The following is a 13,994-nucleotide window of genomic DNA, read 5'->3' on the forward strand; positions in this document are numbered from 1 at the left end:
CATTTCCTCATCCCAACCTGAGTATAAAGCACGTCTGTTTGAGTATGTTTAATTGATTTGATTTTACTTAAGAGAAAAAATATGTTGAAAAAGAAAACCATCCACGCTTTCCTGCAATTGGTAGTTTACTCTCTGCTGAGTACGAGGGCATTTCTGTCAGTTTAATGAAAGCCCCTGATCCAGCAAATAAACTAATCATGTACATAATTCAACGTATAACACTTGCTCTCAAAAATAAATGAGGTGCATATTTAATTACTTCATCAACTTAGCGCTCTGGAGACAAACAGAAAAGTTTTGCCTTATGATGTGAGATTTTATAATGCTAATGTAGAAACTGTTTGTTAATTTCATCTCCTTTAAGCTTTTTCCATTTGCCAAAAATAAAAAAGCATAGAGTGTCTAATATTCAGTTATCTGGATATCAGTAACGAAAGACAGAATTTACTTTTGTTTGTTTGCTTCTGCCCATGTGCAGCATGCAGAGGACAATCAAGGTTGTGCTCTGCTCGGATATATTTCATCTTGGTTATAATTATGGTGTTTAGAACAATTCCTTCAAATATACCATCCAGAAGTTAGCATAGTCCTTATGGCTGTCACTTAACTTTTAAAGGTAAACTACACGAAAGCACGTGGTGTGGATCAGGGAGTTTAGCCAAACAAATGAACAAAGCAGCAACAATTGCCTGGTGACAATCAGGGTAAGGAACACTACCTATACCTGTAGTAAATAGAGCACAGGGGTCATTGCACGCTATATTAGCAAGCTATGTGTTCTGACTTTTTATTAGATTATATAAAAAAATGTGCACTTCACTTCATTTTTCCTTATAATATGAGACTAAGCTGATAAAAATTCCTGGATGGATAAAGAATTGGTTTATTGAGATTGGCAGCAGTAAGGAACTGGAAAGTTTACTTTTCTTTGCTTTTTTTTTTGCCCCCCCTTTTTTTTTTTAAAGAGGCATGCATAAATAATCTGACTAAAATGACACCATATTCTTTATACCTACTGTTGCCTTTTACAGGTACCTCTCCCAGAAATAGCTAATCTTGGCTGCACTAGCAAATCTTTCTATGTATTAGTTAGAATCAGGAAAAATTTCAAAACAGGAGTTCAGTAGTCTTAACAGAGTTTAGATTTCATCATAAATTTGAAATTCTGTACAAGTTCATGGTATAGAAATATACCAGAGAGAAACATGCAGCCGTACAAAACTCTTTCCTGAAGACCTGGCAATATTTCTGTCTGGACCAATAATACCTCTCTATAATCTTCTTGGCTCTCACAGGCCTACTCTTTAATTGCTGTTCAGCATGCTCCAACAAACGTTTTATGGGGAGGTGGTTTTGTAGGAATTGCTTTGCCTAAAAATCCTGAGAAGCTTATCACAGTTATAAGCCACATTAACAAGAAACACATCTTGTGATAGTTCCAGTAACACTAAAGAAATGTGTTTGTGTTTATGTGTTTACATTTACCTCAAGGCATGTATCTCACACACTGCCTGTCAAGCAAAAACTAAATTACTGAGTTTCCATGGACTAAACAAAGTGCAACAGCTATACCTATTTGCAAACAAGTTGCAATCACACCCTAATAGCCTCCAATAACGTAATCATAAAGAATCAAGTTACTGACGTTTGATGGATTATAGGAAATGTGTTTTATACCCATAGAACAAGTCCAAAGTATTGCATAAGCTAAGAAGGTAGAAAAATTCCTCAGGCATGATGAGGCAAATTAAAAATGGAGGAAAAGGAGAACTTGCTGTTATTGGCTTAAGGGAATACCTTTACAGCTGGATATTCAAAGCATTGTGCTGGTTCTTAATTATTCAGAATTGTATTTCTCTGAATAAAGTACACAGGAATTGTCTGGTTAAGACCACCCATTTAGTTCTTAAATTTTCATTCTTTATCCATAAATTGTCTGTTCACTTTCCACATTTGATCTCTCCTACACAGTATGAAAAAGTTGCATGAAACCAGCCCAGCCCATCATGGTATGCACTGTGAACAGCTACTTTTGTTATCATATGAGGAAAAGACAGATTTCGATGGGGAGTGGGTAGGAACAGAGCCCTTGCTAATAGACTGAAGAACAAACAAGCACCATTAAGCAGAGCTCATACTTATCTACCTAATTCACTCTCATGATGAGAAACGTAGCACAACTTCAGTCCTATTAAGTAATTGTACAGAGTTTACAGCCCAAATACAATTACACTGAAGTGATTATAGTTAGTGAAATACGTGTCTCCATATGGATGCTTAGGTCCTTCCCTGGTATTTTGCTGAACTGGAGCCTGGCAGGCTTAAGTGTCTTCCATATTGAAGCACTCCTTGTGCAGCCAGGGAAGCTGGAAACTCTCAGTGCATAGACTTCCCTCAAGGTACCTGCCTGCCTCCCCCAGGGACCAAAAAAAGCACATCCTTTCCTAAGGCTTGAGGTGCTGACAAGCTCACGAAGGATGCTTACTGTCTTGCTAACTTGAGCTCTTTGTTGGATACTGGGTCAAGAAGAGGGAATAAAAAAAGAGAATACTTAAGTCTTGAGCTCACCCAACAGTGAGCTGAATTTTAGATTATATTACCTGATCACATCAGATTGAGTAATGTTTCTTCTTAAGTCTAATAATGAGTGGTAACCTATTGAGAGCGCTCCCCAATGTGATTGATCCTAATTAGCGTCCTCTAAATAGGAAACAAGATTATGCTTTATATCCAGACTAAGTTAGTCATGTGTACTGAAATAGTAAATTACCTGTAAAAGGCAGCCAGAATGATTATTTTCAAAGAATATACAAGATTTTTTAAGCAGCACAGAAATCTGATAAAGCTAATCAGAGTATTATCTGAATGATTCTGAATTTACTATGCTGGAAAAAATAAAACAGGCAAGAGGATGTCATGACATCCCTCCCTACTGTTTCGAATCTCAGTCACTGGTAGAAACTTGGCACACTATTTCTGAAGTAACTGTGACAAACCCAATTTTTAAAAATGTTTGTCCGTGTGTGTGTATGCTTGTTATGAAGGAGCATAAAAATGCTTTTACCTCAGTGTTGCTCAAAGTTCTGGTTATGATTCAAACATCTCAAAATATTGAGAATAATTGCAACATTGTGTGCTGCCAGCATCTGCAGTACAAAACTCTGTGTTTTTCTCACACTTTATTTAAAAAAGAACATTTTGCACCTCAATAGCTAGTTGTGGTTTTGGATCATAAAGCACTAAGGGTTTTGATCTGTTCTGATTCCCACCCCTTCTGTCTCATTTTTCTCATAGCTTTGAACAAAATATTAATGTGACTCATCTGTCATAAGTAATTTTCATATCCTCTACCTTCTATTTTGGTGTGTGACTAGACAAAGGCTGTAGTTATGTAAAAGTATTTGTGTATTTTGTATAATGGAGGATAGGAATCACAGGTACTTTAAGTAAAAAAGAGAACAACGTCAGAAGAAAAGAGTGAATTATAAATGAAAGCAACTTATATATATTGTAATCAAATGTAATAAAGACTTTAAAACATGCTATTTCAATTTACTATTTCTTAGTGTTAAATATCACAGCTGTCATCTCTGGAACACTGGAAAAGGAAATAACAAATGCAAAAAAATTAAAGTAGAGTTTATGGACTGGCTTATCCAAAGTGAGTCCCAATTTTGATACTGAAACATTTACTGACACTAATTTGATACTGAAACATTTAGGACACTCATTATGCTTGGAGAGCTGGAATTTGAAATCGCAGATGTCAGTTCCAGGATGTTAATGTTTTCTGGTACAGTTTAGGAAATCCTATGTAGCATGCTACTTTTAGAAGATGTAAATACATCCCCTGTGACTTTTCACCACATCAGCCTTCTATCCCACAGTAGCACTTAAAAATTCACTAGAAAGCAGCACAATCAATCAGTACAGGAGTGATTTTGCTATGGAGGCATTTCCAGCAGTTGACCAGATTCTTCTTTTCTCTCTCAAACACTAGACTGAAATATTTTACTAAGTGGATCCAGTTCAAAGCAAACCTCATTCCATGAAAGTCATTTGCATTTGGGCTGAATATCGAATCAGCAGGACTTAAGCATATGCCTAAAATAGAAGTTATATTTATGTGACTGGTTAAATTAACCAGGGGTCATGCTGTTTCTGTGCTAAGAGAGAAAATACAGTGATTTTCTGCCTTTCTGCTTTTGTATTTCTGCACTTGAATACAAAATGTTGTTTTCCACACCCAGTTAATATCTGCAGTCAGGAAAGTGGAAGGCAGAGGAGAGTGTGTGCTATTTGAAAGTAAGTAGTACACAGAAAGCAAATTCTCTCCTTTCAGCTACAGCTTTGCACAAAGTAATTCTTAAAAAGAGAGCAATGAAATGAGACTCTACCATTCAGGAAATTCAATATTTAAATGCTCTCTAAGAAATAGTTTCTCTCATCCTCCTCTCTTTCATATTCCTCCGTCTCTTCCTTGTCCAAGTAGCCTTCTTGAAAGTTATTTTCTCCATAACAAAAAAGACTGCCTTGTGTTGCTTCATGTTGCTCAACATCATGGCTTGTACTTGGAACTTCTCCAAATAGCCCATATATATACATATATATATATAATAGGGACCCCTGGTGGCCTAGTGGTTAGCATGCAGGACTCTCACTGCTGCGACCCAGGTTCGATTCCTCGGTCCCCCGGGCAGATGGAGCTCGTTAGCCCTGTGAGGCCATCCATCTATGAGAAGGTCACTCTAAACAAACCTACGTCCTGAGGACCTCACTGCCATTGTCCAAGCTTGCTTGGCCCCGGCAGATGAACCTTAGGATTAAAGGGTTGGCTCAGTTCAGCGCAGGCTGTGTCTCACCTAAAAAATCCATTGCACAGGCTGGAAAGGTAAAAAGACCTTTCCCCAGATCTTCGTTCGCGAAGACTGGCCATTATATATTATATATATATATAATAATAACACAGGAAAGACAGGGATTGTATCAGTAATAAATCTTTCAAGAGATTATTTTTCTCTTGTTAAAAATAATTATTGCACCATTATAGGTTTTCGGTTCTGAAAGCAGTGAAGCGGAAGAATGCACATGAAGTGATTGGTCTCAGGACATAAAGAGCTGCATAATAATAATATTAGATAAATTTTAAAGAGAACATCTCAAAGTGGCCAGGAATTCCCCTCAGAAAAATCAGTGGGAGTCTGCTGAGTGATCTACTGGAGCCAGAATTTGTTTTTTTTTATTGGTTACACTTGTAGCAACACCAAACTCTCAGCCAAGGGAATGCTTGGAGCACACAAGGTAGGCAGGGATAGCAGTCACAGTGTGGGATAGGGAAAGGTATGTGAAAAAGGTAGGGACTGAATGGACTCTGTATGGGGTGGTTTTGGGGGGACAGGGCACTTTTTCTGTTTCTAAAGTTGTTTCTCCTCCTTGTAACCCCTTCTTTTCCTTCCTTTCCCTCCTCCTTCTAGTGAGGACACCCAGAGACCTTCCCTTCACTTCCACTATCTCCATCATCACCATCTACACATTTTTCTGCTCTTTCTTGATTGTCAAGGAGGGATCATACTGGTTTGGAGGGACAGGAACTAGGGCAGGACCAGGACAGAAAGGCAGAATCCTGCTGCTTCTGGAGGTAGAAAGGGTAGATGTGATTGCTGCTGCTGTACTGGGACCCTCTGGTACACACTGGCACTCCTTTACCCTCTCTCTAATCCTGCAAAGGCAGTAACAGCAGCATGGATGGTACAAACAGGAGGCAGGAATGAGCTGTTTGGTTGAAATGCCTAATCCTTCTCTCCTCAGTCACAGGCAAAGTAGCTTGCCATCCCCTTCAGTCTGGCAGCTCGCCATTTTGCTAACTATTCAAAGCTACTTCTGACTTTGTGACTTCCCCTCATTCACACAAGAAGCTGAGCCAAAGCCCCGAACCTAAATATCTGCAAGTTGGAGAGAAGCTTGTATCCTGAGCTGAACTGTGGAGCACAGAGGCACCTCTAAAATGCTGATAGGGTGTAGATGGGTTCTGAATTACTGACTCATTGTTTGAAGGAGAAGGCCTGTTTGGCAGGATAAACAATGAAAAGCTACTCATCAAAAAACTAGGAAGCAAATGGCAATGAAGTTGTGCATAATGCATTGGCAATTTCTACTCTCCGGGCTTTAGAGTCCTCTCAGAAAGGTGCCAAATACACATTTCTTTGTACAACTCCAATAAATTGCAAAAAATCCACAGCACTAGAACATTACCTCCTATTGGTTTCTGAAGTGGTCACACATCTGCTAAACTGCACCACAAACTGAACAGGGGTCTGCTTGCAAGAGATGGAAGGAGTCAGGAGAAAATCATCTCGGATTATCTACCGAAACAAAGGTGATTTGAAGGCCAGTTCTAGATCTGGTATTGCCAGAGAACTGAGCCAGCAATCATAAAGGGATTTTTTAAAATAAATTTGACACCAGCGGCCAGAAGGCTTTGTCATCATTAATCTAATCCACAATCTAAACCAAAGAGCCTGGAAAGCAGCCAGTTGCTTTCTGAAAGGGCTTTGGGCTTTGTGAGGAAGGCACCCACTTGGCTGCTCATGTGGCAGCTCTCGGAGCCCGTGCTGGGACTAGGTGGGCAGCTGGAGCCACCTGAAAGGGAGAAACAGATTCCAGTCAGAGACCTGAAGCTCAAGGGCTGGGTTGCAACAATGTACTCTGGAGGTACCTGGGTAGATGTTCGGAGATGTCCTTTCTGGCAGAAAATGCTACACTGTCTAGAAAATTCAAGCTTCTTTTGTGAAAATGTACTGTTTTTACAATAATTTAATTATTTTTTTGTCAGATCTGAAAGCGAGAGACCTTACAATAGCCCAGGTGTGGCATTCAGATGAAACAGGGTAGTGGACATGTTTCAAATGGGCTTGAATAAATCTGAGGTAAAACAATCAAGCTACCTGTAGGTTTCCCTTGTACACCTTCCTCTCCAAATGCTTCCACCCATTGAGATTTGCACAGTCTCATGGTGGCCAGGCCACCCAGGTCACAGCTGCCTGGGGCCCACTGAGTTGTGGGGTACAATGGCACTGCTGAAGCTCAGCTGTACAGAGCTTAGGAGCCACTGCTCTTGAGTTTTAGTTTTGCCCTGGCCAATAAAATGCTAAAAGTAAATGGAGAGATACCTTTGGGTGTGTTTGGCTCTTTGGAGTTACTCTGACTGCTGGGAAACCAATGTCTCTGGAGAGTGAAAATACAGGCCCAAGGAAGACCTTGGGCCAAATATCTCAATTTTCAACCACAAAGCAAATCAGAACATGAAAAGCATCACTCTGCCTATCAAAGAGCTGGTTTTCTAGTAGCCCATGGCTTCAAGTGGGATGGATGCTGAGCAGCAAGTGGAATGTGTGGTCAGCAGCTGAGGACAGGGGCTGTGCAGAGAGGCACAGAGGCCTCCCAAACTCTGATCCAGCAAAGCACCGAAGCACGTGCTCACTCCAGCTGGAGCACAGTTCTCCAGAATTCACCATCCAGGCCTGAACTCTAAATATCTCAATGGCAGCTGAACCCACCAAATCACAGAGACTCTTCTCAGTCATGTCACTGGGAATTGGGTCAGGCGAGGCACACAAGACTTGGTAGCAGCTGCCTGAGAACAATTAGCCTATAAAAGAGATATGCATATTTTATATTTATATAGGACATTAGCATTTTCTGTGACTCCCCCTGTTAGTATTCTCACATTATGAGTGCAGTAATGCTTGGGTCCTTTGGTAGTTCCAAGTACATCATATTAATCTAAGTCTCTTGGAAACTAATGACTTTATTTGTGCATTGCATGAAAGGGTTTGTATGTGCATTTTCAGGGGCGCAACACACGTGAAAAAATATGAGATTAGTTCCTCATCTGTACTTCAAACCGATAATTTTATACCTTGTAATCTGAAAAAGTTATGCAGTGTCTCTGCAGAAGGGTGGAAACAAGGCTCAAGGCACTTTTGAAATCCAAACCCATATTTTGATTTACAGCACAATTATCACAGGATTGCCAACAAAACCACCAAACACCAGGATTTTTAGCCCATATTCAAACTGCTACATCAGTTTTCACAAGCACCGAGTAACTAAAAAGGCTACTCTAAGTGAATGAGTTGCCAGGTTTTCATACTTCTGAACAGTAGACCTTGAATAAGTAGCCTGAATATAGAATTTAGACTATGTTAAACCACTATGTTTGAAAATCTTGGCCAATATTTCTTAATATTTCTGGGGAAAAAAAAAAGATAGTGTACTCATACATTTCTTATAAGCTTTCTTTTCCCCCTAGGGACCAACTTAAAATCAACAAAGTAACAACGTGCCTAACACAATCAGGAAATCTAGGTCTCTTTAAGTGAAAAGCAAACAACCCTGCCCTTCTTCTGCCCTTTCCCGAAACCTAAATGTAAGTATATTCAGCTTTGAAATCCTAAACAAATTACATGTAATGCCAAAAACAAAGTGCAAAGCCTTAAAACTGAAGTTGTCTTAAAGTTATCACTTACACAGGATTTCATGAGTTATTCAAGTGTTTGCTATACACTAGAGCTTTTGAATTTTGAGTGGAAAAGTATATGGTACATAAATTTTGGTGATCATCCTCAGCAGCATTTTTTTCCTAGATAAAGAAATCTACCCTTTCAGTCATTCTCCACTGTTTAATAGGAGGGAATATGTAATTTTGGCCTTTTGTGTTTATTTAAAGGATCTTGGTTTAAATGTATTTCTATGGTCAGAAAAGGGTAAGGACAGGTTTCATTAAAAAAGAAATGTCAAAAAACATTATATCCTGGAAACAGAGTGAACCATGCTATTGATGTGCTTTGGATATCCCAAATGTACACGTGTCCACTTCCATATGTATGCACATGTTAAAACAAACAGCAGTAATGTTCATTGGGAAATCCATACTTAATACAATGTTTAGTTTAGCTCAATAATGGGAAGAGTATGTTAAACATCATGTTGAGCCTTAATGGAAAAGTTTCTGACAACTAGACATTAGCTCATACTGCCCACAGTCATCTTATGCCTATGACTATTGTTTGTTATCAAGTGTGACTTTTGGAAGAAAAAATGCATTATTGCATAACAAGCTGCATTGCAGTAGTGTCCTGCACTCTGTTTTGGTTTCTAGATAGCTAATTAAAAGAATCCACATGTTAAGAATTAATCATGTAAATTCCTCAGACTTTCTGGACATCTTTTAAGGAGGATTAATGCCATATTCGATAGTGTTTCTCTCTTGCAGAGAAATCATACACAATTTGTCTGAAATGAAACCAGTAGAATCAGACAAACACGACTCCACAAACATGCAGCAATAGAGCATCAGCCCTGGCAGAGACCCCTCTCTGTGAACCCACTGGGGTTTACTGGGGTGGGTACCCACTGGGGAGCACTGAACTATGAACTCACTGGGTTCACAGGCACTGGGGTGGACTGGTGCAGTGCCAGGATTTTAGGATCTCTGTCCACATCCTCAGCTGGAGCTGTCCCTGGTAACCATTTCATCCAGCAGCAGCTGCTGTGACCTACCCTATATCGACTGCTAGAAAAGTCTAAAAAGAAAAAAACAAGGAAGAAAACAAAAGAGGAAAAAAATGCTCAAGGCTCCAGCCCACAAAATATTGACAGAGAACAAACCACTTCTCAGCTAGTATTTACATTCTCCCAGAGCATCCATAAAAAACGTTTTAGAAAGTTTTAGAGCCCGTCCACTTAAAAAAAAATCCATCCAAGAATGGCAGTAGACTTTGATAACTCAGCTGCAAAGTTTCTGTAGCAGTCAATGAAAAGAATGTAAAAGAACACTGCTCTTCTTACTAGTAATTTCTTCAAACCTTCTGATAAATATCTTCTGGCGTTATATAATAATACAGATCACTTTTTAAGAAGTATCACACGTTCAGTATTTTAGAGTCCTTTACCTACGAGAGGTGAAACAGAAGTATGAGCTATTAAATACAGTTGCTGGACAGAAAAAAGCAGCAGTTAAGCTAAGCATTACAAATTAGCACCTACTACTTCTCGTGCATGGCAAAATTGCTTTGAGAGAAACAAACACTATCCTCATCAATTCACAGATATCAAGGAACAGAGAATTAAGGAGGAAAAAAAACTTTAAAAAAGGTTTGAAAGATCTGGAAAATATTGTTGTTTTTTTTTTTTTTGAAACCTATTCCAGTGAATGGAGAAGAATTTCAGCAAAACACTCAGATCTGGATAGAACTAACCCTCAAATTAAAAGGAAACGAAGCCCTTTATCTATAGTAAAAATACAGAAAATTTTCAGACTTGAGCATCAACTGGCAGATAGACTTGAAAGGCATTTGGGTTGAGTAGAAGTCCTGAGCTGCTACCAAAATCAACAGTCTAATTGTCTCAGCTGAAACTGGGGCTTAGCTGTTGGGTTTCCTGTAACTGAATCTTGCCACAAACAGCTCTGCTAAGTTTTTCCTCTAATAAAATAAAATACAGCAAAATTAAAATAAATACAAGAGACAATGAAGTCTCCAATATAAGAGACATAGTCCCCAATATAAGGAGGGGAGAAACACCAGAAAAAAAGTCATGAAGATATCAAAGTAGTTCTTGTCAATTCTAAACGGTTGATATGACAGTTCTTTAAAAATAAACAATCAAACATCTGAAAGTAATTGCTAGACTAAGGGATTTATTTTATTTAGGCAATAAGGTATTTTAAAAATGTACTCAGAATGTCTAGCTTGCTTCAAATTGCTTTGGTTTTCTACACAGTGTCATGGTAGTCACTACCCACCCAAATGTGGTATTTTAATAATATTTTTAAATTGAAAAACAACAACTGAAATGAAGAAAGCAAAACTATTCAGAAAGGTTATCAGAATGCACACTTTAACTTCAGACACTTTCTAATCTGATCATGAAGCAGAAGGAAAAAAAAATATTGTGCTGAATGTAGAGGCACTGAGTCAGGTGATAAAGTTATACAATTTTGTGTGGATTTACTGAGGTCGTATCTCAAAATCCAAAGAAAACTTAAGTAACTAAAAGCAATGTTTCGATTTATATAGTCTGATATTCTGTCTATCCTTTTTCCTGTTGAACTGCCTTTTATGCCTTTTAGTGTATAAACTTCTTGAACGTAGTAATCTCTTGTGTCCTCAGTTTTCTCCTCATTTTCTCATGCTTTATTTTCCTCCATTCAATCCCTGTTTATCTGATAATAAGGATTAGTTTACTGGTCTGAATTTTCCCTGTCTCACTTGGGGAGCTGGAAGTACTGGATGATTTTTAGTGGAACCTAAACCTCAAATTACTTGAGTGTTTATGGAAATGTCACCTTACATTTCCAGGACCATTTATTTTAAATAGGAGTCAGTTGCTAGATCCTTTAGTCACTCGTGAAAACCTAGCTTCAGATTCCTCTCAGCAGCTTTGGATGGGAGGAAATTAAAGGAGAATTACAGAAGAAAAATCCTTTCCAAACATAGCAGTGTTATTCAATAGCTTAGAAATTTACTTCTCTTTTCCTGTTGGTGAATGTGGTTTCTTTAACTAATCCAAGCATTATTGTGAATAAACCCAATGGTTGCTTTTGTCTGTGTTTTGAAGAAGAGGGGCTTGTTTAGGGCTTTAGTAGCGATAATTGACACATAAAGCTCTAGTACAGAAGAACACATAAAAAGAACAAGATGAACTTGCCTCCACAAATCATTAGAATTGGGGATATTCTATGCATGCCTCCTGCTTGCTGTTAGTAACCATGATGACAAGTTTATGATCCCTGGCTATGCAAAACAGAGACCTAAGGAACCTGCTGCTTGTAAAATTCTCTTTTTCCCTAGTCCCCTACTTCCTAGACAACCTCATGTGAAAAGAGACTTCAAGCCAGTAAGCAGCAGATTTTTATGTTCATAACAGGAAATTCATGGAAGACTGGAGCAATGTGCCTCTCTGATTTAGGAAAAAGTTGTACCAAACAGTAAGTCTTTTTATGCGTTTTGCGTTACACACAAATCCTCCTGTTTTATGCTGAAGCATATGGTTTATTAACAGGTAGCTCATTAACAGCAACACATAGAGCATATAGCTGTTATCATCACTTCACAGGTATTTTCCACACATTTCCCATAGCTTTCACATTCAGGGAAAAGTAGCGTGAAGTGAAAAATCTTCTTTCAAAAGCCTCATTGGCATGATTTATCCATGTAATGATTCCTTGTGCACTCATTCAGTTTCTTTTGGAAACACCAATGTATTTTCCATGCAAGAGTATCTCAGGAAATGTTGCATTTTAAGACAATTTTCTAGACTCTAAAGAGTTCAGACAGAACACTATTAATACCTTTGCCTTGTAAAGTTCAAGGAATGGTACTACAGTATGAAATGAAGTTTATGTAGTTGCTGGGTTTATTTAAGTACCTCGTTAAGGCTGTCCTTTTTAATTGCAAAAGTTATGCAAATAGTGACAAATAGTACAGTTCACGGTAGTCTTACAGGAACAATTTCACAGAATCACAGAATTGTTAAGGTTGAAAGGCATCTCTGAAGCTTATCTTGTCCAGCTCCCCTACTCAAGCAGGGACATCTAGACCAGTTGCCCAGGATCATGTCCAGATAGCTTTTTAATTATCTCCCAGGATGGAGACTCCCTAACCCATGTCAATGCTTAGTCACCCTCACTTTTCTACTTCCTCTACTCATTCTCACAATTTCTACTTCATACATCTGAAATTTCCCCTGTACTTGTACTCTGCAGCAGTCTGGCTCGTGATGTACAAGGGGTGGATGAATACTGAAGCACAATGCTGAAATCAGGGATATTTCATTTAGGAAGGTGATGCACTACTTTACTGAAAGCATTTTTGGACCATTTACTCGTCCGTCACCTGTGTATTCCTGATGTAAATGGGAGATGGTGTAAATGGAGTCAGCTGTGCAGAAGCATGGAGTCAGGACACAAGTTGGGAATGTGAGCCATGCCCACTGATGGCAAAGACTTTATGTAGAATATTTCCTTTGGATGCAAACAGCATATTTCATGCTACTTTGCTGGCATTACAGCTACTTTTAAGCAATCCACAGAACGGAGACTTAGTATTTTGAAACTGCAAAAGGTCTGGAATGTGCTCAGGTCCCCCCTCTTGTGCAGTGTTTGTAAAGCTGTCCCTTGATACATAACAAACTAAAAGGCAAAGAAAAGGCAACAGCATGAGCCTGTGCTGACAGTGTAAATAGAAATCTGAGTTTAGCGGACAAAGTTCACAGTTTGCAGAGAAAGGTCATAAGGATTTCAAGCATTTTTGGTATTTTGTCTCTGCTGCCTGCACAATATCAAGCAAATAAAAAACCCCGGATAGACAGCTTCCAATTCTGTATACTTGGCATCCCTGCTCAGCCTGGAGGAACACGGGAAGCTCTGTGTTTGGCATTCTACAATTATTTGAGGACATGCCATCCTAACACAGCCTTAACACTTACTCGGCCCCAACCTTTCATGTGATGTTTGATAAGCTAAAGGCTTAACCAGCTTCAGCTATGCCAAGTGGCCTGCAGTTTTCTTGCTAAAAATTTAGCATGATGAGAAAGGGTCCTAATACTCTCACTAGTTTATGTTCATTTTTTCCCAACCAGTGTACAGTCACATTAAAATATCATTAAAATATTTTATGAGAAATCTCCTACAATCCGTAGTTGAACCAAGGGAGACTTGAAGGAGTCTGATTTTTTTATTATTATTTCTATTATAATTTTTGCCTGCGGTGAGTTCATTCCCTCCTCTGAATATTATTAACATCTCCTTTAGGAAAAGTTTAGCTCGGCCTGTGAAACACTGACAATGACATTTTTATTTCCTCGACTCAATTAAATTTAAACCAAGTGGAGACTGTCTTCCTGGAGGTATGTAACCTCAGAAACCCAAAGAAGAGTTTTATTACCTATGTACCTCAGACGTGAGTGCAACCACTGCTTTTTGTTAAATCACT

At 38.7% G+C, this 13,994-nt stretch overlaps 1 protein-coding gene across 3 annotated transcripts in view; it reads left to right on the forward strand.

Annotated features, from left to right (window-relative positions):
* Nucleotides 1-13,994, forward strand: part of COL8A1 (collagen type VIII alpha 1 chain) — an 87,294-nt gene that overhangs the window by 47,080 nt on the left and 26,220 nt on the right. Inside the window, exon 3 of one of the 3 annotated variants that reach the window (XM_027681088.1) lies at nt 8,312-8,428. The exons of 1 other annotated variant lie outside the window; for it this stretch is intronic. The gene's annotated coding sequence lies outside the window, so the exon portion shown is untranslated. Of the gene's footprint in view, nt 1-8,311; nt 8,429-11,816; nt 11,990-13,994 lie in introns of those variants that run through there. One more of the 3 variants, XM_027681090.1, reaches the window with a different exon arrangement.

Source organism: Neopelma chrysocephalum, unplaced genomic scaffold, assembly GCF_003984885.1.
Source record: "Neopelma chrysocephalum unplaced genomic scaffold, ASM398488v2 Primary Assembly neopelma1_60, whole genome shotgun sequence".
Classification (NCBI taxonomy): domain Eukaryota; kingdom Metazoa; phylum Chordata; class Aves; order Passeriformes; family Pipridae; genus Neopelma; species Neopelma chrysocephalum.